Here is a 26,046-nt window from a genome sequence, read left to right on the forward strand (position 1 = left end):
TTTACATAAAACATATATATCTGAAAGATTCTCTAATCCTCCAAGCACATACAAAGTTAAAAAGTATGAAAAACAGTAAACAGTAGAGACCCCAAAGATTGCATTATAACACCAGTTGACTGCAATTTTTCTAACTAAACCATATATATGAATGCATATTTAGCCATGAAAAATCCAGAAAGCGCAAAAAAGAAATAAAATACACACACATAAAGAAATCACTCCTTAAACCCGTAATCATATATTTGAATCATACATAAAGTTCTGATAAAAACTCTATTTTTATTATGACTGTAATATTGTTGGTATTTTACCTTTTAAATGTATCTATGATTTTTTTTCTAACAAAATAATTTAAGGAAAAAACAATTAACATTGGCATAAACAACTACATAAGTACTTATTACGTATGTAAACAAATGCAAACAACCACAAAATATTTGTAAATTCGAAATTTTCAAGTTGTTGTTTCTTTGAGACAATAAGTCGAACACCGTGTTAGCATTATTATATTAACTTTCACCTTGATGCCTTTATTGAAATTCTTCATCTCAAAATCTTTTCAAAACTAAAAGGTTGAGAGGAATTGATCTTAGTATTCAATCTCATAGACATTATAGCTTAAATCTACAAGAAGATGAAACTAGGGTTTCAAAAATCACAAAACGTAAATATATTTAGGATTTCTGAAAACAAATCGCATATCATTACATATAATATTCATTACCACTTGTAAAATAATGTAACAACAACAAATCAAAGAAAAATCGAAACATAAACATCAACAAATAGCTCACCGAACCAAAACGAATCTAAAAACAATAAAAATTAAAAACAAAAGCTTATCTTCTTCCATAACTTGAAATTGAACCAAAACGAAATTTAAACACGAGAAATTGGAAACCATTACGAGATCAGGTGAAGATTTACATGAAAGATTCGTAGTTTACCATTAGAAAATAAATTTGACCAGTAAGTCCTTGAAACTTTTGCCTATGAGTGGAAAACCATAGAAAGTTGGGGTTATTTACAAAAATGTCATTGTGTCCATAATTAAAAATTTTCAAAATTTAGAAAAAAACACAACCACTTGTTTTAGTAGATGACTGACTAATATTTGTTGTCACTATTGTCCTCACTGAAAATAGAGTCCTCATCCGATTTTATATATATTATTGTCTTTGGCATGTATTAGACTACGACTGAAAGTCTTGTCAATTGAAAAATGTGAGATGGAAAAGTGCTCTCGACCTCATATATTTGTAATAGACATTAATGTTATACTCATCTTGATCGAGAATAGCGCACAAAGTTTGTACACCTAGTGGATTTGTACTGTTATGTGCAGTATAATGAGCAAAGAGTTTTTAGTCTATCGATATGAGGTGTTGTTTTTTCTTTTTGAAGTTGTGGGTTGAAGTCTCTTATGAGACATATGTTGAATTAGGGAGTAGATTAAATTTGTCGTTTAAAAATAAAATATGCAGTGTGTTGAACAGTCTACTCTAAAAAGGAGATGTCACTTATATATTACATCCAGAGGTCTATATCAAATGTAATTGGTGTTTATGTTTGTACTTTAATGTTAATTCACGACATAGCATAAATCTTGTTAATAAGCGTGTTTGGTTGATTGGAGATTCCACTATTATAAAAAACTTAGTATTTAATTTAGGAGTTGAGTGGGTATTAAAATAGAAGAAGATGATAGCTCTCTCTACCGATTATTGCACTCAGATAAGTATCACAAGGTAAATATTTTTCTCAATTATAGTCTTAATCTCTCACCTTAGCATCAACTTTAACCTGGGATGATTAGATTTTATGTATGGTTATTACATCGATCTATGCATGTAACATCATACATAACACTCTGATCGATATTTTCTCAATTTTTGCAGTAGTGAACAGTCCCTATCTTCGCGAATAGTCCACATATTCTCTCTAATTAACATAATCATTTTTGCAGATGTACAGTCTCTATCTTCACAACTTGTCTGCATATTCTTTGGCTTGTCATGATCTCCAACCATGCAGGATACTGTCTCTAAACTCATGATGAATGCGGTATACATCATATAAAGTGAAGCTTTTTAGGGATAGGTGTTCATATCATACCCACACAACGTTGGACTATATTATTTAAGGATTTTTTTTAGTACTTGTGAGATGTTCACATGGTTTTAGGTGTTTACTTCTGAACATAAAACTACAGAAGTTTTGTACATATTGTGTTGGATTTTAGAGGATCGATGAATAAAGGAAGTGCTCAGTTTTGCAAAGTGGCAGGACCCTTGTTGGAAATAAATAAGTATCGAAGTTGAATGATTGAAAAAGAAGAGATCTTACATTCTCGATAAACTAGAGGTACATGTTATTTCTCGAGCCTATTACTCTATTAGACCATCGACTATAGAAGCTTATTGGAGTCTTGATTTGGTTAAATAAGTTTGCCAAACTCAAAAAAAAAAAAAAACAAAAAAAATAAAAATAAAAATAAACATTGTGAGAGTTTTTCCATCTCAATGCTTATTCCCTTTGCTTGTAATTAAATTTATAAGCTCTTACATAGAGCTTTTTTACGCTCTAAGTCAGTTAATTAATTTTCATCGCTATTCTATATAAGTGGAACCCATATAAATGATATATATATTTTTTTCATATAGTGGACTTTCTTAGAGATTTGTTATATTTATAATTGACGCCAAAAACTTAGTGAATTTTCTTTTTTCTATTGTGAACGCTCATTAGCTTCCAAAGGAAAAGATTGTGCCTAAACACCCCTTTTGTTAGCTAGACATGACAACCTTGTGTTGCATTAATTAATTGGAGTGAGACCGAAATAGATATCAATTGGGAAAATTACCAATTTTTTTCCACGCAAAAGGTGGAACAAGGGCTTGATCTCCCCTTTTCTTTTGTGCAAAATATATACATGAATACCTTTTCATATTCATCGTCAAAAATAGCCTGAAAATTTTTATCAAGTCTTCACCAAGAAGTAAAAATAGTCGTTGATATTTTTTAGGTATAGGAAAGGGAAGTGGTGATAAATGCTTGTTGAGAATAACATTGCACTGAAATTACCTGAAGCCCCCCAATAGGGTCATGCTATTGAGTGCTTAGAAATGTATACCTAAGATTTGCTAGGGAACAACATGCTCTAAAACAAAATATTGGAGTACCTTTTGCTGAGGTAGTGAGGTTGTCCCTACCACTTACAAGTACTCCTTATTTTATTAATATATTTTTTATAAGTTAGTTGTAACTAGGGAAGAGGCCGCGCGTTGCACGGGTCAGAATTTTTTTTTTTTTTTTTTTTGATATTTGGTGGCTTATTTTGATGAAAACCTACAACGTTGTGCAAGAAAAACAGGGACACTTTATTTGACCCGTGAAGATTTTTTTTTTATATTACATAGTTAGACATCATCCACATGCTCTCCACTATTTGACATAATAGAAAAAAATGATAATATTAATGTAATATAACATGAAGAGGAAACAACCTCATCTTAACTAAAAAGTTAACTTAAGAAAACGTTACATAAAAAAAGGTTACATCAAGTTCTAACACTCTTAAAAAGAATCCATACGTACCAAGGTGTTTATGCAAACAATAGATGGTAGTTTGAAGCCCCTGATTTGGCCTTCCCAATCCTTTCCTTCTTGTCAACAATTCTTGTCTTCTTTCTTTGCAATGTCAATTGTGTCACCAATATCTATATCTAAGGAGCCTTGCTCATCTCGTTACATGTATGTATCAAAATTCCCATTATGCCCCTCAATCAATGAATCAATTACGTGAGGGATATAACATGAGCGAAATATGTAATTGTGACTCACAACAGCTGTTTCATCTATTCAGAAAAATAAAATGCATCGTACCCCGGTTTTCCACTTTTCCTTACCAAACCTAACTGTTCTAAAAAAGCCCTAATAGATTTTTTTAATGTTAAAACAGTGTGCAGGGGCAATATTGTCCTACAACGATATAAATTGTTTTTTATTAATATGAAAAAAACAGTGTTCAGGGGAAATATCGTCCAAAAACTGTCAGAATAGAATTTTTTTTTTAATATAAAAACAATGCAGCGGATGTAAATAATTAATTTTATTAATATAAAAAGTGTGCAGGGGGCAATATGGTCAAAAAAATGCAAATATTTATTTTTTTAATGTTAAAACAGTGTGCAGGGGCAATATTGTCCTACAACTATTTAAATTGTTTTTTATTAATATGAAAACAGTGTTCAAGGGCAATATCGTCCAAAAACTGTCATAATGGAATTTTTTTAATATAAAAACAGTGCAGGGGCAATATGGTCCTGAAACTATAAAAAAATATTAATACCTCAAGGTTCTGCCAAAACAACAAATTTTTTTTTCCAATTTAGGTCAGAGGGTAAGGTGGTCATTTTCAGAAAGCAACACCATGCTAAAAGGAGAGATTAAGAATAAATAGTAGTTTCAACAAATTTAAATAAAAAAAAACATTAAAGCAAAATGGTAAAAGAATTGTAGGCAAGAGAAAGAGGGCTAAATCTTACCTTTGAGTGAAAACTACATGCAACAACAAAACATTAAATTGCAACATATGTATGCATTTTATACCTCAAGAAATTCTGCACCTGGTTTGAGATCAGAGAAGAAAGACAGCTTCCCCTTTTGTTCTTCCTTCTCCCTTCATAAATACTCTTTTAAATTTCATATATTATAATATCTTATTTTTTCATTGTATCTTGAAACTTTTTACTAATAATAATCAGACATTTTTAATAAAGTTATATATGTAAAGTGCAAACATCCAGTTTCCGTAAAAATCATAAGTAGATTGTTATTATAGGTTAAAGTTTTCTAATATAAGTTATGTTACTGTAGGCAACACATGTGACTGTTACAAAATGACCAAATAACACCTCGGCATTTCATCGAATACCTGGTGGGTTGCGGCCGCAACTTCATCCATAACAGTAAAAATCTTAGATTAGCTCCAAATCCTCGTAGATTTTCATCATTTCCATGTATCCAAGAAGCTCACGGAATGGAACACAGAAATAAAGAGCCTGAATTGAAGATATAACCAAAACAATTAGGAATCATTACAAAGATTAGCATGGATACAATTTTAAGTAAAAATGCATTCGATTCAAAATTCTGAATTTCGAATCACAATCACAATTATCAGATTTCAGGAGTACAACCATAAACACAAACCATTAGCAAAAATCACATGAAAATCATAGTATATGTAACAATAGAAAGAAGCTTACTCGGAGATAACCAAACAATAGATAGCGGGAGTCGTAGTTTGAGAGATATTCCAAAAAGTCAGGCGACCGCATCAGCAGTAAGCATGAAGAAATAAATAGAAAGGAATATAGAAACGTTAGGGATTATATGACCTTATTTGGTATGAGTAAAAGGGTAAAGGGAGAACTATGGATGAATCGAAGACCTTTAAGAGCTTTATGGTGCGAGTATGGGATTTAGGAGAAATTGAACTATGGCGACACCATCTCGCTTCTTCTTGCCTCCCTCTCGATGTCTCCCGATCTCTATATGTGTACGTGTGATGAATCGTAGGAAACTTACCTGGTAGCTCCACCGCCATCACAGTGCCACCTATATGGTTGTTGATTATTCAGTGACGAAGAAAAATGGAGAGGCGATGGAGACGAAGAGGGAAAATGGAATGGAACCATCCAAAAACAAAGAGTGGAAGTACTGTAGGGTGGGTTAATCGAAATCACATAAATTTTCTCCAATTTTTTCACTACCAGCGACGGGTGACCATCCTTCGGGGTGATGTTTCCTTGGAGAGATCGGAGAGAAATGGATCGAGGTAGGGCTTTTGTGTGGAAGGAAGAAAGAGATGAAGCTGTAGAAGGAAGAACGTGGAAGGGCGTAAGAATGAAAGCAGTGGAGAGCATTAAAGGGGACGATACTTGTAGGCATTTTATTGGAGAAGAAAACGGTGGAGAAGAAGAGTAGCACACGTATTATCCAGCAAACACTATCTCGAAGCAGGCCAAAGAAAATTAGACGCAGCAAATAAAAATTGGAAAAAAAATTAAAACCAATCAGAGAAGAAAACTGTTCATGTGGCACTTCAAAATTAGTATGTATATATAATTAGAAACTGCTTTATAAGAGGTAGCTAAATGTGGAGGTTTGGCGGGTGGGTAACCGGTTGGTTAGTTGACCGGTCAATATACATTCTTTTTCTTATTTATTAAACATGTTACTCCTATCTTTTCTCTTAATTATTCTCCTATCAATGTGAAATTGTGATAGCTGTTATATTTTGATAAAATTAATAAGCTTTTAAGACACTTCTTATTATTTTATATGGATAGGAGGATAAGTAAAAATAAAAGTAGAAGAATATTTAATTTCACATATCGAATATGATTAGAAAGCTATACTATTGAAATAATATGGATTATATCAAAACTATTGAGGAGATTGTAAATATTAGAATTCTGTTTAAGCAAATTTTGACCATCCATTTGACCCATTGTGGATAGAGTGTAACCCATATTATGGTGTAAAATGTCAAGATTGGCACATCATGTGTAGGTAAGTGTAGATAAAGGCATTGTAATAGTGGTAACTGATTATGATAGTTGGTCTATAGATTGTATGATGTATAGATCACTCATTTTAGTTTGGACAAATTTTCTAAAGCTATTTTTCATGACAAACTTTCTAGAGTTATTTTCCATAATCAATGTGATAGAGGTATTTACGCATCCAAAGCGGGGGTTGACGTATAGTTTGTTGCTCGTTACCCACTACATCTATGTAAAACTTTTATAGTTTAAAATCAATGAAAAATAATTCGACAAAAAAAATTGCATTTTCATCTCATTGACATTAGTTATACTTCCCACCCCCAACATGTTCTATCAGATCTTGCATGCCGACTGGGTCTAAAGCAAAGTATGGACCTTTGAGGATGTTTTGGGACCATGCCAACCAGGAGTGAAAACAGGATATCACAGTAGGGGTGTCATTGGAAAGTCAGGGGTTGCACGATAGCAGAAAAAATAAAATTTTCCACTGCGGTCTGAAAAGTCAGGAGTTACCGCTAAAACCACCCTTGATGCCAACAAGGGTGAGATGACTGTGGTGAGGTGGTGCTTTCCTCACCGTAAGACGAAAATATCTACCAAATAAAATACATGTAGAAGTCGAAACTTGCGAGTTTGGAAACTAATGAGAAATGTGGTTTTATTGAAGCCATGTAGATGCAGACGTTACCCCGACAACTATCACCCATCTGATTGGATACGGAATGTAGCAGGTGGTACGTTTTCTAGATTTCACTTTATTTCATCTAACAGTAACAATAATGATGTTCAAAATTCCATGTAGGGGCCGTTAAAGTAAGTTGTGACTTGTTTGTAGATAATAATTGGATATGACGATTTGAGTTATGCAATAGGGGGTAGGGTCCATTCTCTTTTTTAACGTTAGAACATGAGTTGTCTCTGTTCTATGTGCAAATAGGCAATGTCATAATTATTCAATAAACTTGATATGAAAAGATCGTAGTGTCAAGATCCCAAATCCCTCTATCTATTGGTATGAGAAGAAGACCAAATTCAAAATAACTTGCAACTCTATCCATGTTTGCTTTCCTCACATCCCACCCTTCGGATTCCTCCTAAAACAATCATGTCGTAGTATGTGAATCAGGAATTGTCCTTCACTTTTTTCCCAACTCTAACAAAATATTCTTGAAAATCAAGTTTTCAAAGGTAAATTTCCCACCCACGCATTTTTCCAAAAACTAGTTGAACAGCCATCATCCATTCATTTTCAAACAAAAAAAAAGATATATTAATACCTTTATTTTGAAGTTGCAAGCTCGAGCAAAATAATATTTCTCCAAGGTGCACTCAAGTTCCTTACGAGGCCACAAATCAACTTGACCATCATTATAGTAAATCATGTTTAAAACTTTTACACATAAAGAGGGTGCTTATTGCTTACTGTTTATTCCCATCACAATAAGCTAAGTTTAAGTATTTTGATTGGAATTTTTAAGTATTTTGATTGAAATCTTTAAAAATCAGCTTATTGTGGTGGGGATAAGTTAAATAAGCTAATTTTAATAAACATTCCTCCGTTTCTTAAAGCTTATTGCTTATTCTCACCACAAACACTTTTGCAAAGCACTCAAGTATCAACTTCATTAACATCAAACCCAAACCCAATTTAAATTAGTTTTTGTAAGTTTATCTTAACTCTTAAGCCCCGATGCAAGGAAAAGGCACCAAAGTTTTTCACAATACATCTTGCACTTTCACACAACCACTTGGCAAAAAACATTGCGTTATCTGCATAGGAAAAGAATAAGAGATAGTCAATTCATTTCTTCCAACCTTGGCTCCATGAAAAACATCTTTAGAAATTGACCCATCCAAAACTACATGAATCCCTTTCATAGAAATGATAAATAAAAATAGAGATGATAGATCAGCTTGTTCAACGCCCTCTTTATTTGGAATTAGGAAATCAGGGATCAAATCCACTAATGTTATTCATCACGAAAATAACTTTTAAAGAACTTTATCCAAATAATCTCAACGAGGGGAATCAAAAACCTTCTCAAAATCAACTTGGAAGACCATATGATTCTTTTTATGCTCTTTGTGCCATTCGATAACTACATTTGAAATTAATGGGCCATAAACTTTGATAGCCTTTAATAAAGGCATTGTTATATGCATATTACATCACCAATAATCTCACATAAGCCGTAAACCAAAAGTTTGCCAATAAATGCGTTTTGACAACTAATGAGGCTTGTAGGTTGATCGTCTTTGAGAAAATTAAATCTTCAACTTTTAGGGCAAGTGCTACAAAATAAAGATTTCTCCCGTTCAAAATAATACTCGACTCTTAGAATAATTTCATCACCAAATAACTACATTCTCTAAAGAAAACAAGAAAAGGTTAATAGGAAGAATTGGGTTCCTGACGTTTTATTATGATTGAAGAACCATTGAAAATATATACATGAATATTGCTTGAATAGCAAGTAAAAATAAAATAAGGAAACTAGATTAGTAGACAAAATAGAATAAGGAAACCAAATCAAAATCAATCTTCTTTACTCCCTCAAGATGGATCGTGAAGATCTTGAACACCCATCTTCTCAAGTAAGGATCGAAAATGAGTTGTTCCACGAGGTTTGGTAAGAATGTCTGCTACTTAATTGGGGGTACACTACAAGAAAACAACCTTTTAGCCTAAGAACTCACTTTTAGAGAGGACATATTGTCGCTAATAAAATTTTGAAAATCTCTTTTTTTTTTTTTCCCGACGACAATTTGCATATAAAAGATAAGTGGAAAATTTTTGCAGGTAACCGTGTTTTTTATATACTTTTTGAGACATCTTGCAGCTGAAATTTAGGCGTCATTTTAAATATTTTAGTATATTTGTAGCAACATTATATTTTTTAGTTAGAGACAAATTTTTATCGCTAAATATAGAATTTATATTATATTTTTTTAATGATCTAAATGGGATATGTTGGGCTTTAGTCGACGTCCAAGTTCCATCCTTCGTTCTCAAAAAAACCCTTATACCCTTTGTTTGTGCCTCACGTGCACCTATGACCTCTTTTCCGGCGTCCGCTCACCTATACGGCGTCTTCCCCCCTTCAGCGTCTCTTTCACTTTCGATAAGCTCTCTCACCCTTCTTTTTTATATGTATTTTAAATACGCTGCTACATCTGGATTTTTGAAACAATGCTTTCTGCTTCTAGTTCTCTATTATATTTTCCAAGTATCCATAACCTTTAAATGCCAAATCAATCCCACATGTCCCAAATTTCTTCCCGTCTCCATCATCCCTTAATTTTATGTGATATTCCCACCCAATGGTTGATTCTGAAACTAGGGTTGTTGTAAAATTTTATAAACATAATCTTAAGCTTGAGGAATTGTCTATGAGGTTTTGAATCATTGTTGGCCATTGGTTTTGGGTTTTGAAGCAAAATTTGAAGTTTGACTAAAATTTGAAAAAACACTAGAAATTATAAGTACTCACCAATGATTGTTGTTGATTGTCTTATTGTTCAAAAGTGAAAAACTACAGCAACAAAGGAGAAATAGAACCGGAAGTTAATTCTTTTTCTTTTTCAAGAGTATGTATGCATGTATTCGTGAGTTTTTTCTTTTATTTTTAAAAAAGTCAAAATCAATTTTATTTGAATATAGGCACAATCAGACCATCGTCTTTGTTAAGAAAGTCAAAAAATAACCCACATAATATTATCATAAAAAGCTTCAAAGCAGGAGGTTAATGTCACATTAAAAAGATAGTTAAATCAAATTATACAACACTTAAATTTGTTGAGTAATTGATGCATACTTATCAAAATTTTGGTTTAAAGCAGGCGGTTAATGTTATATTAAAAAGATAATTAAATCAAATTACCCCACTCTTAATTTGATGAAGTAATTGATGCACACTTGTCAAAACTTTTGGTTTTAAACGTTCTTATGTGTAGTTTATATTTGATGAGGTACACTACTAGAAAATTGGATGAATTCCTACGGAAATTAGTAACGGAATTTTTCCATCGGAAATTAGTGACGGAATTCCGACGGAATTGTGACAAATATAAAAACCCTAATTTTAGTGACGGAATATTGACAAAATAGCGACGAAAATAAATTCCGTCGGTGACTACCGACGGCATACATCAATTACTAATATGGACTAGGCCTGACAATTGGGTTGGGTTCGGGTTGGCGAGTTGGCGGGTCAGAAAACATAAACTCAACCCAACCCATATAATATATGGGTTGACGGGTTGGCGGGTCACGGGTTGGTGGGTTGGAAACCTTAACCCAACCCAACCCATATACCCCGTTTAAGTATATGGGTTCGCTGGTTTACAAGTTAATGGGTCAAACCCAACCCATATAACTCGTTTAATAAACAAGCAACACATTTAAAAAAAATGAAGTTTTTTCAACTTAAATTCATAAAATGATTAATGTAATTAACATAAAAAAAAGGTTTTAAACATAAATTCATAAAGTCAATAACATCCAAATAAAAATGAAAAATGAAAACATTCATTGAAAATGGATGTGTTCTTTGTTCGTGACTCGTGAAAATAACGACATGTATTTTTTTTTCTTTTTCTGATTAACGAACCGCAAATGCAGATTAGTCACATACGAATACTGAAGGAATACAATTATACATAATATTACGAATATGGATGGAAATCAAATTTCATTAATAATTAAGTATATCATTTTTTTAAATGATATATATATATATATATATATATATATATATATATATATATATATATATATATATATATATATATATATATATATATATTTTGGTGGGTTGACCCGCGAACCCAAACAGATAACCCAACCCAACCCATAAAACAAACAGGTTGGTGGGTTGGCGGGTTAACGGGTTGGCGGGTCAAAAATCTAAACCCAAACCCGTCTATTTTCGGGTTGGGTCAATGTCGGGTTACGGGTTGGGTCAACAGTTGCCGCCCCTAATATGGACGTCACTATCCGTCGGAAATTCGTAACAAATTCCGTCGGTAAGATTTACCTACGGGCTTTTTACGACAAACCTAATTTCGTCGGTATTCCGTCGGAAATAGGCTTTAGCGACGGATTTTTGACGAATATGGTCGTCGGAAATTGCCCAGTTTTCTAATAGTGGTAGTAGATTTTATTGTTCGTTTTTAATATATTTTTCTGCCTAATTATAATATTTACAAACAATATTGTTCTAAATTTATTATGCTTATGGTTGGTACATACATTATCTAACTTATAATAATAGAACAATATGGATATTGATAAAAGTTGCATTACATTGGAATCGCAACTCTAATGAATTCTGGATGGTCTTAATAACTTCATTGATATTGCCAAGGAACATGTCGACAGTAATAGAACAATATGTCGTTTCACACGTTGGATAGAATACATGCCCATATATAGGAAAGGAAAGGGTTTCAACAGTCATATCAACACATAGATTTCATGGTGAAGTAGACGCTCCGGTTTTAGATGAGGTAGGTCCAATGATGAATGAGATTGTTGATGCCCTCAATGACATTGTAGGGGCGCAAAATACAAATGAAGGAAATTCTGATGCAAAAAGAGGTGGTGTAGACAATGAATTTGTAGAAGTGTTTGAGGAGACTGAAACAAAGTTGTACCTTGGTTGTACGTCATTTTCCACTACAAGGATCGAGCCCTATGGAGACGACACTTATCTAGACGACAGGTCGTCGGTAAAACGTTTTCCAACTTTGACCATAAACGCTATCCCGACAAGAAGTCGTAAGTATAGACCGGTCGGGAAGGGACAAAAAACTGGCGGTATGTCCAATACCTATGCAGACGAGATGTCGTCTTTATAAGATATTAAAAGAATATTTTCGATTTATTTATATTCCTTGTGGCAGAAAATAAAAACGTCGTCGTTTTCGTCCACCTATGCCGACAACATGTTGTCGGTATAGGTTGTTAAAAAAATATTTTTGATATATTTTTAATCTGTGTCGTGGAAAAGTAAAACGGTGTCGTTTCCTACTCCTATACCGACCGACGACTTATCATCCGCAAAATGTGGGACCGATCCATGTGAATATCTGTCCAGACAATATGTTGTCGGGAAAACTATTTCTTTTATTTATTTATTTTTTTAATGATGTAAAATGGGACGACGTCGTTTCTCCTTTACCTATACCGACAACTTATCGTCGGCATAGGGTTTCCCGGTAATAAAACTCGTATCAGCGTTCATTTTGCAGTCACACCTGCACCTCGTTTTTCCTCTCAACCTTCTACAACGCAGGGCGATTTCTGGCCACTCCGCATCATCGGCAACCTAAAGGTAAGTTTTTTGGTCCTTGATTTCTTCTTAATTTGTTGTAGCTTGAGTTTTTTTTTTTTTTTTTTTTTTTTTTTTTTTTTTTTTTTTTTTTTTCCGATTTTGGGGTATTTGTTTCCGGTTGTTGGAGCTCTAAATCACAGTCAGCCGACAACAAGCTTCACCACCGCCTGAGAAAATGATTTCCGGTTATTGTGCTATCTTCACCACGGATTTTGAGGTAATTTTTTTGTTTTTTTCCAGCTTAACACAGTTTGTACATGAGTGAATGAAGTTTATGATTTTTTTTTCTTTCAATACACCATGATATATAATTTTTCTGATATTTTGTTTGGTTGATTGTTTATATATATATATATATATATATATATATATATATATATATATATATATATATATATATATATATATATATATATATATATATATATATATGCATTTTGAGGTATGAAAATGTGTTTTGACATGAAAATGAAAATGAAGTTAGGCATGATTTGTTTATGCTCATTGTGATGTATTGCCATAAAAATGAAATTAAGAATGATGTTTGATTTTGTATTTAGATGTATACATTTGTATGAAAGTGAAATTTGATGTCTAAAATATAAGGTGCTATAAGGTATGATTGTATGGAATTTGATGAAAATTGGAATTGTATGTTTGATTTTGTCTTTAGATGTATACATTTGTATTGTGTGTCTAAAATGAAATGAAAATTAGAACTGAAAGTATGATTACGTGATATTTATGTTTAATAGTTTGAGTGTATATGAGATGAAGTGATAAAGTTTTTAATTGATAAGTTATAGTTTTTGTAATTAGATGTTATTGTTTATATTGTAAAGTGTTTAATTTTGTTAGTGACTTAATGTTGGTCATTACGACTTTAGCTTAATTAGGTTATTAATAGCAACGTACTTTTAGTAATATTAAATTAATTATAAAGTAAAGTTGAATTAATTTAAAAAAAAACAGTAAAAATAAAATATTAAATTAATTATAAAATCAAATTAAATTAGTTTTCTTCACACATATATAATAATAATAATAATAATAATAATAATAATAATAATAATAATTGAAATATTTTTAGAGTATTATTATAAAAAAAAAAGTTGATTTATTTTATAAAAAAACAATTTCATCAGAAATCTGTCGGTTGATTACCGACGGAATGTAAACGAAATACTAGACTTTCGCCATCCGTCGGTATTACGCCAGTAATCACCGACGGATTTCCGACGGAATTGTTTTTTTAGAAAATAAATCAACCTTTTTTATAATAATATTTAAAAAATGTTTCAATTATTTTTATTATTAGCATTATTAATTGTGTAATTCTTTCTTTTTAAAATTATATATATATATATATATATATATATATATATATATATATATATATATATATATATATATATATATATATATATAATTCAATTTACTAATTACTATACTATAAGTAATTTTGTTATTACTTATAATTATTGAAATTATAAATTATCAATGTAAATGTTGCTTTAGGAAATAAGTAAACTTTTTTTTTATTAATATTATTATAAAAATAACTCAATTATTATTAATAATAGTAATTAACTATTAACTTTTATAATTAAAATATTATTATTATCAACCAAATAAATCCACATTTTTATTAGTATTAGTATTTAAAAATAGTTTAATTACTATTAAAAATATTAGTAATTAAAATAATTATTTACTTATTTAATTAAAATAATATTATAATTATTATTAATTACTATTTTTCATAACTATTAGTATTAGTAAATAAATAATCATTTACTTTTTTAACGAAAAAATGTAATTATTATTATTAACTACTATTTATCTAGTTATTGGTCGGCTCGATTTTAAGGCAGGGCAAGACGTACAGTCGCATAGGGCTCCGAAAAAATAGGGTCCGAGTTTTAATTAAATTATATATTTAATAACTAAATATTTATGAATTTATTCAAGGTTTTACATAAAGTGTAGGTAGCCCAATTGCATAAGCGCATTCTATATTTCGAATCAATTGTAGGTTGTTCAATTCTTGTGCACAACATTTTGATGTTTGAAATTCAAGTTACAATTTTTGCCATTACTTTATGCTATATATTTTATAATCAACTCCTCCTTACAATATGTTTAACAAATCAATTTTCAGGCGTTACATAATTAACCCTTGAACTTTTTATAAAATTTCATATGTTCCTTTTTAGTTAATTTATTTAGGTCCTTATTTTTTCTTCTTAGCACAGGGCCCTTAAAATCTTCGAGCTGGCCTTGGTTATTGATAATAATAATAATAATAATAATAATAATAATAATAATAATAATAAAATATAGTATTGATGTATAATAATGGTGTGAGGAAGATAAAGCCATAAAAACCATGTTTAGTCATCAAAAACTTGAAAATTAGATTTAAAATGTTGGTCCCGAAGGTGTACACGAAAGTACGTATGTGTATATCAGCTATAATTTATAAAATGTGTACTTATTGATGTATTATATGTGTGTGAGAAAAAGAAATCAGAAAAATCGACGTATGATGCTCGAAAAGTAAAAAATTAAACAGGTCCGTCGAAAATCCGTCAGTAGTTACTGACGGATTAGCGATGGCTAATGATATTCTGTAGGTAATTACCGACAGAATTCCAACGGACCTGTCTTATCTTTTGACATTTTGAGCACCATACATCATTTTTTCTGCTTTGTTTTTCTCACACATATATTATACATCAATTACTATATGTGATAACTAGAAAATTTTGAGTCAAACTATCACACCCCCGAACCAGACGGCGGAAACGTCCGAGAGCTCGCGTGACTCAAATTGAATATCATCACAATGAATATACATGAAACATAACATAAACTTCACCATGCATTAATACATTACAACTGACATTGTTCACATCAAGTACATTGTCTAAATATTACATATTCATATCATAAATTGTTTGAAAGTTTTCAAAAGCATAACACCCTAACATACTTGGTACTACTCCTCAGCTTACGTGTTACCTGAGAATACAAGTTATTTTGAAAAACGTCAACATATGGAATGTTGGTGAGTTCATAAGCAGGGTTGTTTTGAAAATGTTTGTATAGTTTATAAAACCCAGAAAATCTGATATTTTCTGAAAAGACAATTGTTTATACCAAAGTGTGAAGATCCATAGTTTTGTACACGAGTGATTTCAAAGCGTGTATAAATGAAAAGTTTTGCATGATAATTATTGGAAAGTACGAGTGGATGGTGTTGATCTCCTCGGAAAACCCGATGTTTTCCAATAACATAATATAATATAATTGTTTCGAATTGTTATGCCATTACAACGAATGATTATAATTTTCCTTGTTACTCGGATAATATTGGATTTATTTATGTGAGTCGTTATAACCATGCATGATAATGACTTGTTCGTATGTCTTGGCTTTCTAACAAACGCCAGAATTGATCTTAAGATTTTGTCACCCTAGACTGGGCGAGTTTAACTGTAGCGAACAGCTGAGGTGTGGGGGAGTCACCCCCATATAGATCTATATACAAACTCTCGCTCTCCCTCCAGGAGACTTTGATTATAACTGCAGACTACAAACAACCCATAAAGGTGCCGCTCATTATTACTCACTGAATCCAAATTGAATTTGATTACCATTGATTAACGACCTGTATTTGTTTACTGAATTGAATGTAAGCCTAACAAACGAGGAGAAGAGGATTACAAGGTCCTGCTAATTCTGTGTATTATTTAAGGCTGTTCGGTATACGAAGGACACGTTGGCCCATTTCACATTTGATTTATTTGGACCTTACTAGCAATGCTAATGGGCCACTGAGGCCCAATAGCACTTGAAAGTCATTAAGGGTCCCTTAAGCATATAATTGGGTCACAAGAGGCCCAATAAACATTTATTTTTATCGTTGGGCTCAAAAGTTATGTTAATGGGTCACGAAGAATCAATAAACATGATTTGAGACTTTCCAGCCCAAAGATTTGAATATTTACTTGTTTTAGGTATAGTATAATTGTCGGAAATTTTGATTGAACAATTGTTAATTTTGTATCGACATAAGACCGGTCGGTTGTTTATAACGATATTTGGAATTATACATATATTCATCTTTCTATTTTCATGAGTTGTAGTTTGGTATTTTTGACTCAAATATCTTAATAATAAAATAATTTGTTCAAAATATTGGTTTGACCTTTTCATCCCTTCTTTAATAAAAATGACAATTTTAGTCCCTTATTTTATTTTTATTTTAAAAAAAAGACATTTTAGGCCCTTAAACCATTTTCTTGACATTTTTGACCCATAGACTTGTTTAAGTGATGTTTTAGTTCAAAATTTATTCTTTGGCAGTTTCAGCCCCTCCACTAAAGAGTTTTTCAGTTAAATCCCAAACTTTTCGCAACTTTTACAATTTTGGCCCAAAATCCAAAAAGTTTAAATTTTTTTTTATCCTTGTTTGGAAAAGAAATCATTTTAACCCCTGAATTAGTTTTGTTTACCCTTTAACCCCCTGTTTTGATAAGTTTACCATTTAATTCCCTTGAAAATCATTTTTTTCGCAATTTTTTTGACTCTATGGGCAGAAAAGCCCAAAAATTGGCCCATTATGCTACAAATTACATTTCTAGCCCTTTAAAGAGTATGATATTCATAAAAACATTTATTTTTACTGTTTTCACTGTTTTAATCCTTAGGAAAACCGCGAATGACAACTTTCAACTAAACTTTTGTTTATTTGACAAATTAAGCCCAAAAATGAGTTTTATGTTGCAATATGTTTATTATCACCTCAGAGGGTAATTTTTCTTGACTTGTTTAGTGTAATATATCTTAGATCATGTTTATCTTCCTCCTAGAGCCATAGATCTCAAGATTTCTTTCATTTTTGTTACATATTTACCACATAAATACATGAAATCACACATAACATACACATACACATAGATCTACACATTTTACTTGTATTCTCCCCCATAAAACTTAGGAAAACCAAAAAGAGAGGGGTATGAACTCACGTTTGCTTGTTGTTTTCGATTTGAAGAAGAAAAGGGAAGAGTTTGATGCTATTTTTCGGCCCTAGCAAGCTTTCTTGGGTTGATTTCAAACTTAAGAAGCTTCTAAGGAGTAGATCACGAAGATTGTATAAGTTAGGAATAAGTTTTGATGAAATAAAGAGACTAGGTTATGGATCTACACAATAACTTACCAATGATGATGATCCTTATGGAATAACCTCCTTGTATTGCCCTAAATCTCAAAAATTTTTGATGAAGAAGAGGAGATATGTTGGTGTTCTTGAGAGAAAACTTAAGTGATTTGTGTGTGGGTGTTCTTTCTTTTGGGCCGAGAATTAAGAAGAAGAAAGGAGAAGAAAGAGGTGAAGGGATGGTGCATGGAGACATGTGATGTTTTGCATGGAAATCCCATAGGTAATAAGGAGGTCGCTAATCCTCCTTAATCCTCTAATTTCCTTTTTTTTCTACTTGGACCGAGAGATAAGAAGAAGAGAAAAGTATTTGGGCCTTTAGTGCTTAAGTCTCCTAATGTGAAGCCCAAGTTAATGGTTTTCGGCCCAATGGGCCCTTAAGCGGTTTTACGGCCTAATTAGGTTAATTAGATTTGTTATGGCCCAATAAGGGTATTTTATTTCATGTTAGGCCCATTATGGCCCAAAATGTTAAAATAAATGAAAGTGGGTCCAATTAGAGCCCATTTAAGAGTTCTAAGCCCAAAATAGTCAAATTGGAATAAGAAAATCCTAGTCCAAAATGGACTTAAACCGGGATTTTTTTTGGGTTTCCAACTTTTGTTGCCTATTTGAATGTTTGTATAAGGTATTTGATGGAATTTTGTTGTCATTGAATAAACACCATACATGTTTTCTAGTTTTAGCTACCATGTCTTTCTTTGTTAAGTGTTTACAACGTATCAGAATTCCTAGTTGTGACATCATCCCCCTGTTAGAGGGAATTTCGTCCCGAAATTCTTTTTAAAGCTAGATTCGAGAATTCGAGAATAAGTGAGGATACTTCTGCTTCATCTGGTCTTCGCGTTCCCATGTGAATTCTGGTCCATGTTTCGCGTTCCACTGAACTTTGACAATCGGAATGCGACTTTGCTTAGTACGCTTCACTTCCCTATCCATGATTTCAATTGGTTCTTCGATGAACAAGAGATTCTCATTGATTTTGATTTCTTCTAATGGAATGACGAAAGGTTCATCGGATAAGCACTTCTTTAAATTGGAAACATGGAACAGGGGGTGTACACTGTTGAGCTTAGCGGGTAGTTGCAGTCTATAAGCCATTGGACTGACTCGTGCAAGAATCCTGAAGGGTCCAATGTATCGTGGGTTTAGTTTTCCCCGTTTCCCAAAACGAATCACCCCTTTCCAGGGGGACACTTTTAACAACACTCGATCCCCCGACTTGAAATTCCAAGGGCTTTCGCTGTTTATCAGCATAACTTTTCTGTCTATCTCGTGATGCTTGTAGTCGGGCTCTGATCTGAATTATCTTCTCGGTCGTTTCGCGTATGATTTCTGGTCTCGTTAATGCATTGCCTGGTGTCTGTCCTCTTGCTAGTTGAGTCTCACCTTGGATACTTGAGTGATAATTGTTGTTGTACGAGAATTCGATCAAAGGCAAGTGGGTATCCCACGACCTTCCAAAGTCTATCACACAGGCGCGAGCATATCTTCAAGCGTTTGAATGGTTCGCTCGCTTTAACCATCCGTTTGTGGGTGGTAGGCAGTGCTCATGTCCAGTTGTGTTCCCATAGCTTTCTGAAGCGATTGCCAAAAGCGTGAAGTAAACCTACTGTCTCTATCTGAGATGATAGATAGTGGCACTCCGTGGAGTCTCACGATTTCCTTGATATAGGTCCTTGTCAATCGTTCCATCTTGTATGACTCTTTTATTGGCAGGAAATGAGCGGATTTTGTCAACCTGTCAACTATTACCCATATGGTATCCAAATCATCAGTTGTATTGGGTAGTTTGGTCACAAAGTCCATAATAATCCTTTCCCATTTCCACTCGGGAATTACTTGTTGTTGTAGTAATCCTGAGGGCTTCTGATATTCCACATTTACTTTAGCACACGTGAGGCACTTGCTAACATAAGTGGCAATTTCTACCTTCATGTTAGGCCACCAATAATGTTGCTTGATATCCAAGTACATTTTATCTGAACCCGGATGAATGGAGTATCGTGTCTTGTGGGCTTCATTCACGAGTACTTCTCTAAATCCCCCAAGTTTAGGGATCCAAATGCGGTTCATGAAATAATATGTTTCGTCCTCCTTCACTTCGAAATTCTTTTCCATTCCACATAACGCTTCTCTTGTTTTGTTTTCTGCCTTCATGGCATCGAACTGGGTTGCTCTGATTTCCGAGGTCAGGTGGGATTGAATGGTTATGGAGAGAGAGTCTTCAAACAACGATTCGAGTATTCTTTCTGACTCAAGGCATCAGCTACCATGTTAGCCTTACTTGGGTGGTACTTCATTTCACACTCATAGTCATTTAGCAGTTCAACCCATCTTCGTTGCCTCATGTTCAACTCTTTTTGATTTAAAATGTGTTGGTGACTCTTGTGGTCCGTGAAAATGGTGCACTTGGTACCATAAAGGTAGTGCCTCCAAATTTTCAAGGCGAAAACCACAGCTCCCAATTCGAGATCATGGGTTGTATAATTCACCTCATGTGTCTTTAATTGTCTGGACACATAATCTATCATCTTCCCACGCCGCATAAGCACACAGCCTAAACCTTGATTTGATGCATCATAGTAGACTACGAAGTCCTCTATTCCCTCTGGTAGTGATAGTACCGGTGCACTGCAGAGTGCTTGCTTCAGAGTTCGGAATGCAGCTTATTGCTTATCCTTCCATTCAAAGGGTACACCCTTTTGTGTAAGCAAGGTAAGTGGCTTGGCTGTTTTGGAGAAGTTCTGAATGAACCTCCTGTAATAGCCTTCGAGACCTAAAAATTGACGAATTTATGTGGGTGTCGTTGGGATCGCCCATCCTTCAATGGCTTTGACCTTGGAAGGATCCACATGTATCCCTTCTTGACTAACAACATGACCCAAAAAGTTCACACTACGGAGCCAGAACTCACACTTAGAGAGTTTTGCGTATAGCTTTTCTGTTCTTAGGGTTTCTAAGATTTTTCGGAGATGTCGGCCATGCTCCTCTTCGCTTCGAGAATAGACTAGAATATCGTCGATAAAAACGATGACAAAATTGTCAAGGAATGGTTGGCAGAGTCGATTCATTAGGTCCATGAATGCGGCAGGGGCATTCGTAAACCCAAGGGCATTACGACAAATTCATAATGTCCATAATAAGTTCGGAAAGCGGTTTTGGGGATATCCTCTTCTCGGACTTTGAGTTGATGGTATCCGGATCGCAGATTTATCTTAGAGAAGTAACTTGCTCCTTGGAGTTGGTCAAATAGATTGTCGATTCACGGAAGTGGATAGCGATTTTTGATAGTGAGGTTATTTAGTTCTCTGTAGTCAATACACATCCTAAAGGAACCGTCTTTCTTTTTAACGAAGAGAAACGGAGCTCCCCAGGGTGAGAAACTGGGTCGGATGAATCCTTTGTCCAAAAGTTCGCTAAGTTGGCTGGACAGCTCTTGCATCTCTGCAGGAGCCAATCTGTAGGACGATTTGGCGATGAGTGTAGCTCTTGGCATGAGATCAATTCGGAACTTGACTTGTCTTTCTGGGGGTATCCCCGGAAGATCTTCGAGAAAGACATCCGGAAACTCGCAAGCCACTGGGATGTCTCGAATATTGACCTCTTCTTTGGACTTATCCATAATATGAGCCAGAAACGTGAAGTCCTTCTTTCGTAGATACTTATGTGGCTTAATGCACGAGATAAGGCGAAGGTTCGTGCTGGGTTTGTCTCCATATATAATTAGGGTTTCGAGATTTGGGAGGTGAAGGCGAACGGCCTTCTTGTGACACATAATTTCAGCATGGTGGGGGCTTAACCAGTCCATGCCGATAATCACATCAAAACTCCTAATGGAAACAAGCATTAAGTTTATTTGAAAGACGTGTTGATTCAAGGTTAGGGTACATCCGATGTAGATTTCCCCAGTGGATTCTGTTTTCCCATTAGCCATTTCCACTATAAAGGTTTCATTGAGCTTCTAGGGTTGCTGTTTTAACAAGTGTTTGAATCTATTACTCACAAAGCTTCGTTCTGTCCCGGTATCAAATAGGATGCATGCATAAGTGTGGTTTAGGAGAAATGTACCGGTGACAACAGCGGGATCCTGAACCACTTCTCCCTGACCCATGGTGAGCACTCTTCCTGTTCCTCCATTCCCAGGGTTGTTGTTGTTGGGGCAGTTTCGAGGAAAATGCCCAGTCTTTCCACATCCATAATAGGTGTGGCTTGGTCCTACATTGTTGCCGCTGTTGTTGGTGTTGTTGTTGTTGTTGTTGCGGTTGTTGTTGTTGTTTCCTTGCTGCTAGTTCTGGGGAGGATAGGTCCTGCAATATTTTGTCGTGTGACCCTTTCGATTGCAACCAGTACAATAAATCTCCATGCATTCGCCATTATGATGGATACTGCACTTGTTTCATTTTGGGAGATTCCCGGAATACTGCCTAGGGGCACTAGGAGTAGCTGAGACTGGAGCATGTGGTGTGGAGGGAACTTGGGTGGTTGCAGCATTGACTGTCACTGTTTGTTGGCTCTTTGACAACTCTGAGCCTTGTCGTCCCTTTCTCTTGTTACTCTTTCCTTTCTTGTTGTCACTTTCCTTCTTGCCTTCAGTTTCCTGTGGCTTCTCGCCCTTCTTGTTGTTGTGGTCGTACAGTTTCTTTTCCAACCTCTTGGCACCGTCGAAGGTTTCAGGATTTGCAGCTATCTCATTTCCTTGAATTGGGGAGGTTAATCCCCATATGAATCGTTTGATTTTCTTTCCCTCTGGAGTAATCATGCCAGGGCACAACAGTGACAGTTCGCTAAACCTTGATATGTATGCATCAATGTTAGAGTTTCGGACTGTGAGATTCCATAACTCTTGCTCCATTTTCTGGATTTCGTCTCGCAGGCAGTACTCGGCCATCAACATTTCTTTCAACTCCGCCCATGGCATGGCGTTGGCTACGGGAAGAGTCATGGCTTCTACGTGTCCATTCCACTAGGTGAGAGCTTGGTCAACGAATGTGCATGCGGTAAATTTCACTTTCATCTCCTTGGGGAATTCGCATATTTTAAATACCGATTCCACCTTCTCGATCCATCTTTTTAGGGTTATCATTCTGCTTGTGCCATTAAAGGTTCGTGGCTTGGCGTTGGTGAAATCTTTGTAAGAGCATGTCTTAGTAGGTCCTTGATTTATCCCGTTGTTTGAACTTCCAACCCCTTGTCCATTGCCTCCACCATTGTTCCCTTGGTGGATTTGCGCCATGGCTGCGGTGACCACAGCAAATACAGCTGCTTGAAATGCAGCTGATTTGATTTCTGGTGGGGTTGGCTCGGGGTTTCTGCGGGTTGGTCGTTGAGGCATCTTTCTGTCATGGAATGGAAAGATGTTGAGTGCCTAAGATTTTTGTGAGGTTGTGGTCCTATAAACTAGGTGTAGGGCATGTACTTAAGTAGTTTCACATATTAACATACAATCATGGATACATAACACATAACAGATAACAACATCAGCATAGAACACATATATTTTTCACTAATAATATCCGTACTTTGACACATGAAAATTTGCTCAAAAGAGCATACATAAGTGGTGCAAGTTTGACAGGTAACGACTCTATGAGTAGGGTAATCACTTGATCATGGAGTCGACGGTACATAGCACGGATCATATAACATAATACTGACGAAAGATACGGCTAGTTCCTCGTACGGTAAGACCTATATAGCAAGTAGTAGAGCAAGTCCTATCAGTAGAGATGACGCCGATACTCAATCGTCGAGCTGACGTATCAGGACTTCATCCAGTTCATCCGCCTCTTGGGTGATTACCTCTACCCTTTGCTCGGCTCGTACAGCCCTTGTCTCGGCCGTAATAAGTTGAAGCTTGAGACCAATAATTGCCTCCTCGAGAGAGCGTAGATAGTTTGTATAAACCCTTTGAACCGTGCGGGGATCTGACGGGGCTTTCGACAGGTGGGGTTCACTACGTGCCTCCTCTACGCCCTTCTCTTCGTCTAACTCCTGGTCAGACTCGTCATATTCGAAATCAATTATCACATATTCGTCCTGTTCCACTTCAGGTCCAACGTCGTGTGCTCCCCCTGATCTCCCTCGGGCTCGTCCTAGATCATCCCATAGGCCACTAAGACCTGATGAAACTGAATGCCTCGGTGCTCCCTTTCCATGGTGACTGAGAGGAGGTATATGAATAAACTATTATTACTCCTAAGATGTTTTAATTATTGAATAAATTGAGTTGATGTTCTCTTCTTAGTAATAAAGGGGTATTTTTTAAGTTTACCGACCATCACGATTTCCTCGGGGCATGTGATAGTTGTACTTCGAATGAAATGTAGTTGATCAGGATACATTCACCCCTTAATACAACTATGAACAGTCCCGACTTAACCGAGATGCCAGTATCATCTTATTTGATTTGGTATTATGTTCTTTTTCCTAAATCGTACAAGTAGAGGTGTTTTATCGTTGTGTTTTATTTGTTTTGTTTAGAGTTGTTTTAGTCCCTCTTTGGTTTATAGTTGCATATCAATGTCTGGTTAGATATGCCAGTTCACTATAAACCTGGCTCTGATACCAACCTCTCACACCCCCGAACCAGACGGCGGAAACGTCCGAGGGCTCGCGTGACTCAAATTGAATATCATCACAATGAATATACATGAAACATAACATAAACTTCACCATGCATTAATACATTACAACTGACATTGTTCACATCAAGTACATTGTCTAAATATTACATATTCATATCATAAATTGTTTGAAAGTTTTCAAAAGCATAACACCCTAACATACTTGGTACTACTCCTCAGCTTACCTGTTACCTGAGAATACAAGTTATTTTGAAAAACGTCAACATATGGAATGTTGGTGAGTTCATAAGCAGGGTTGTTTTGAAAATGTTTGTATAGTTTATAAAACCCAGAAAATCTGATATTTTCTGAAAAGGCAATTGTTTATACCAACGTGTGAAGATCCATAGTTTTGTACGTGAGTGATTCCAAAGCGTGTATAAATGAGAAGTTTTGCATGATAATTATTGAAAAGTATGAGTGAATGGTGTTGATCTCCTCGTAAAACCCGATGCTTTCCGATAACATAATATAATATAATTGTTTCGAATTGTTATTCCATTACAACGAATGATTATAATTTTCCTTGTTACTCAGATAGTATTGGATTTATTTATGTGAGTCCAGTGGCAGAGCCAGGATCAAAGTAAAGGGGTATCCCAATTATTTTCCTGGGGTACTTGGGTTTCCTCGGTTCAGTTTCGGTTTTAAACCCAAATCTTAATCGAATCATTAGCTAACCTCAAGTCTTGTTATATAAACATGAAGCTGAAGTATATTTTGATACTTGAATCGATGTGGGACTCAAAGTAGATATCAAATAAAGGATGAGGATAACAGGTTTATATAATAGAAAAAAATGGTTGAGTTTACATGTGTTTAACGATGTGGAATAGAATAGCTGGGAAAATAAAACAAAAGTAAACAAAGAATATGTAAGAAGCAAGAATTGATCTTGAGACCTTTGCTTCAATAAGGCCCCGTTTGATATGCTTCTGACCGAGTCAAGTCAGACGTTTTTTGCTGACTCGGTCAGCAAAATGTGTTTGATAATCCAATTCTGGTCATCTGACTCGGTAAGAAATGTCTGACTGAGAAAGGAGTTGGCAGGAGGCTGACTGAGAAAGAAAGCAAGACTTTACAATAATACCCTTGGTCTTGGATAAAAACAAGTGTAATTGGAGGTTACGAGAATTGAACTCGGGTCTCCTCTATACATAGAATGATGTTTACCAGCAAGCTAAAGGGTTTTTTGTGTTTTAATCTCTAAAATAGTATATTTAATGTCGATTATGCTGGAAGTTTTTTGTATACATTATTATTATTATTATTATTATTAT

General features: G+C 34.6%; 2 long non-coding RNA genes across 3 annotated transcripts; one reads left to right on the forward strand and one right to left on the reverse strand.

Moving 5' to 3' along the window:
• The first annotated feature begins 1,583 nt into the window (after positions 1-1,583).
• LOC122196227 (uncharacterized) lies at positions 1,584-8,209 on the forward strand. The gene is made up of 3 exons (XR_006187585.1): positions 1,584-1,751; positions 1,970-2,367; positions 7,246-8,209. It is a non-coding gene; the product is annotated as an uncharacterized LOC122196227 (long non-coding RNA).
• LOC128132671 (uncharacterized) lies at positions 3,451-6,230 on the reverse strand. 2 transcript variants are annotated; one of them, XR_008230987.1, is made up of 3 exons: positions 5,703-6,150; positions 5,274-5,625; positions 3,451-5,066 (listed from the first exon to the last, which is right to left on the reverse strand). It is a non-coding gene; the product is annotated as an uncharacterized LOC128132671 (long non-coding RNA). The 2 variants fall into 2 exon arrangements; XR_008230986.1 differs by having other exon boundaries at positions 5,274-6,230.
• Positions 8,210-26,046: the final 17,837 nt, after the last annotated feature.

The sequence above is a fragment of the Lactuca sativa genome, chromosome 3, assembly GCF_002870075.4.
Source record: "Lactuca sativa cultivar Salinas chromosome 3, Lsat_Salinas_v11, whole genome shotgun sequence".
Taxonomy (NCBI): Eukaryota; Viridiplantae; Streptophyta; class Magnoliopsida; order Asterales; family Asteraceae; genus Lactuca; species Lactuca sativa.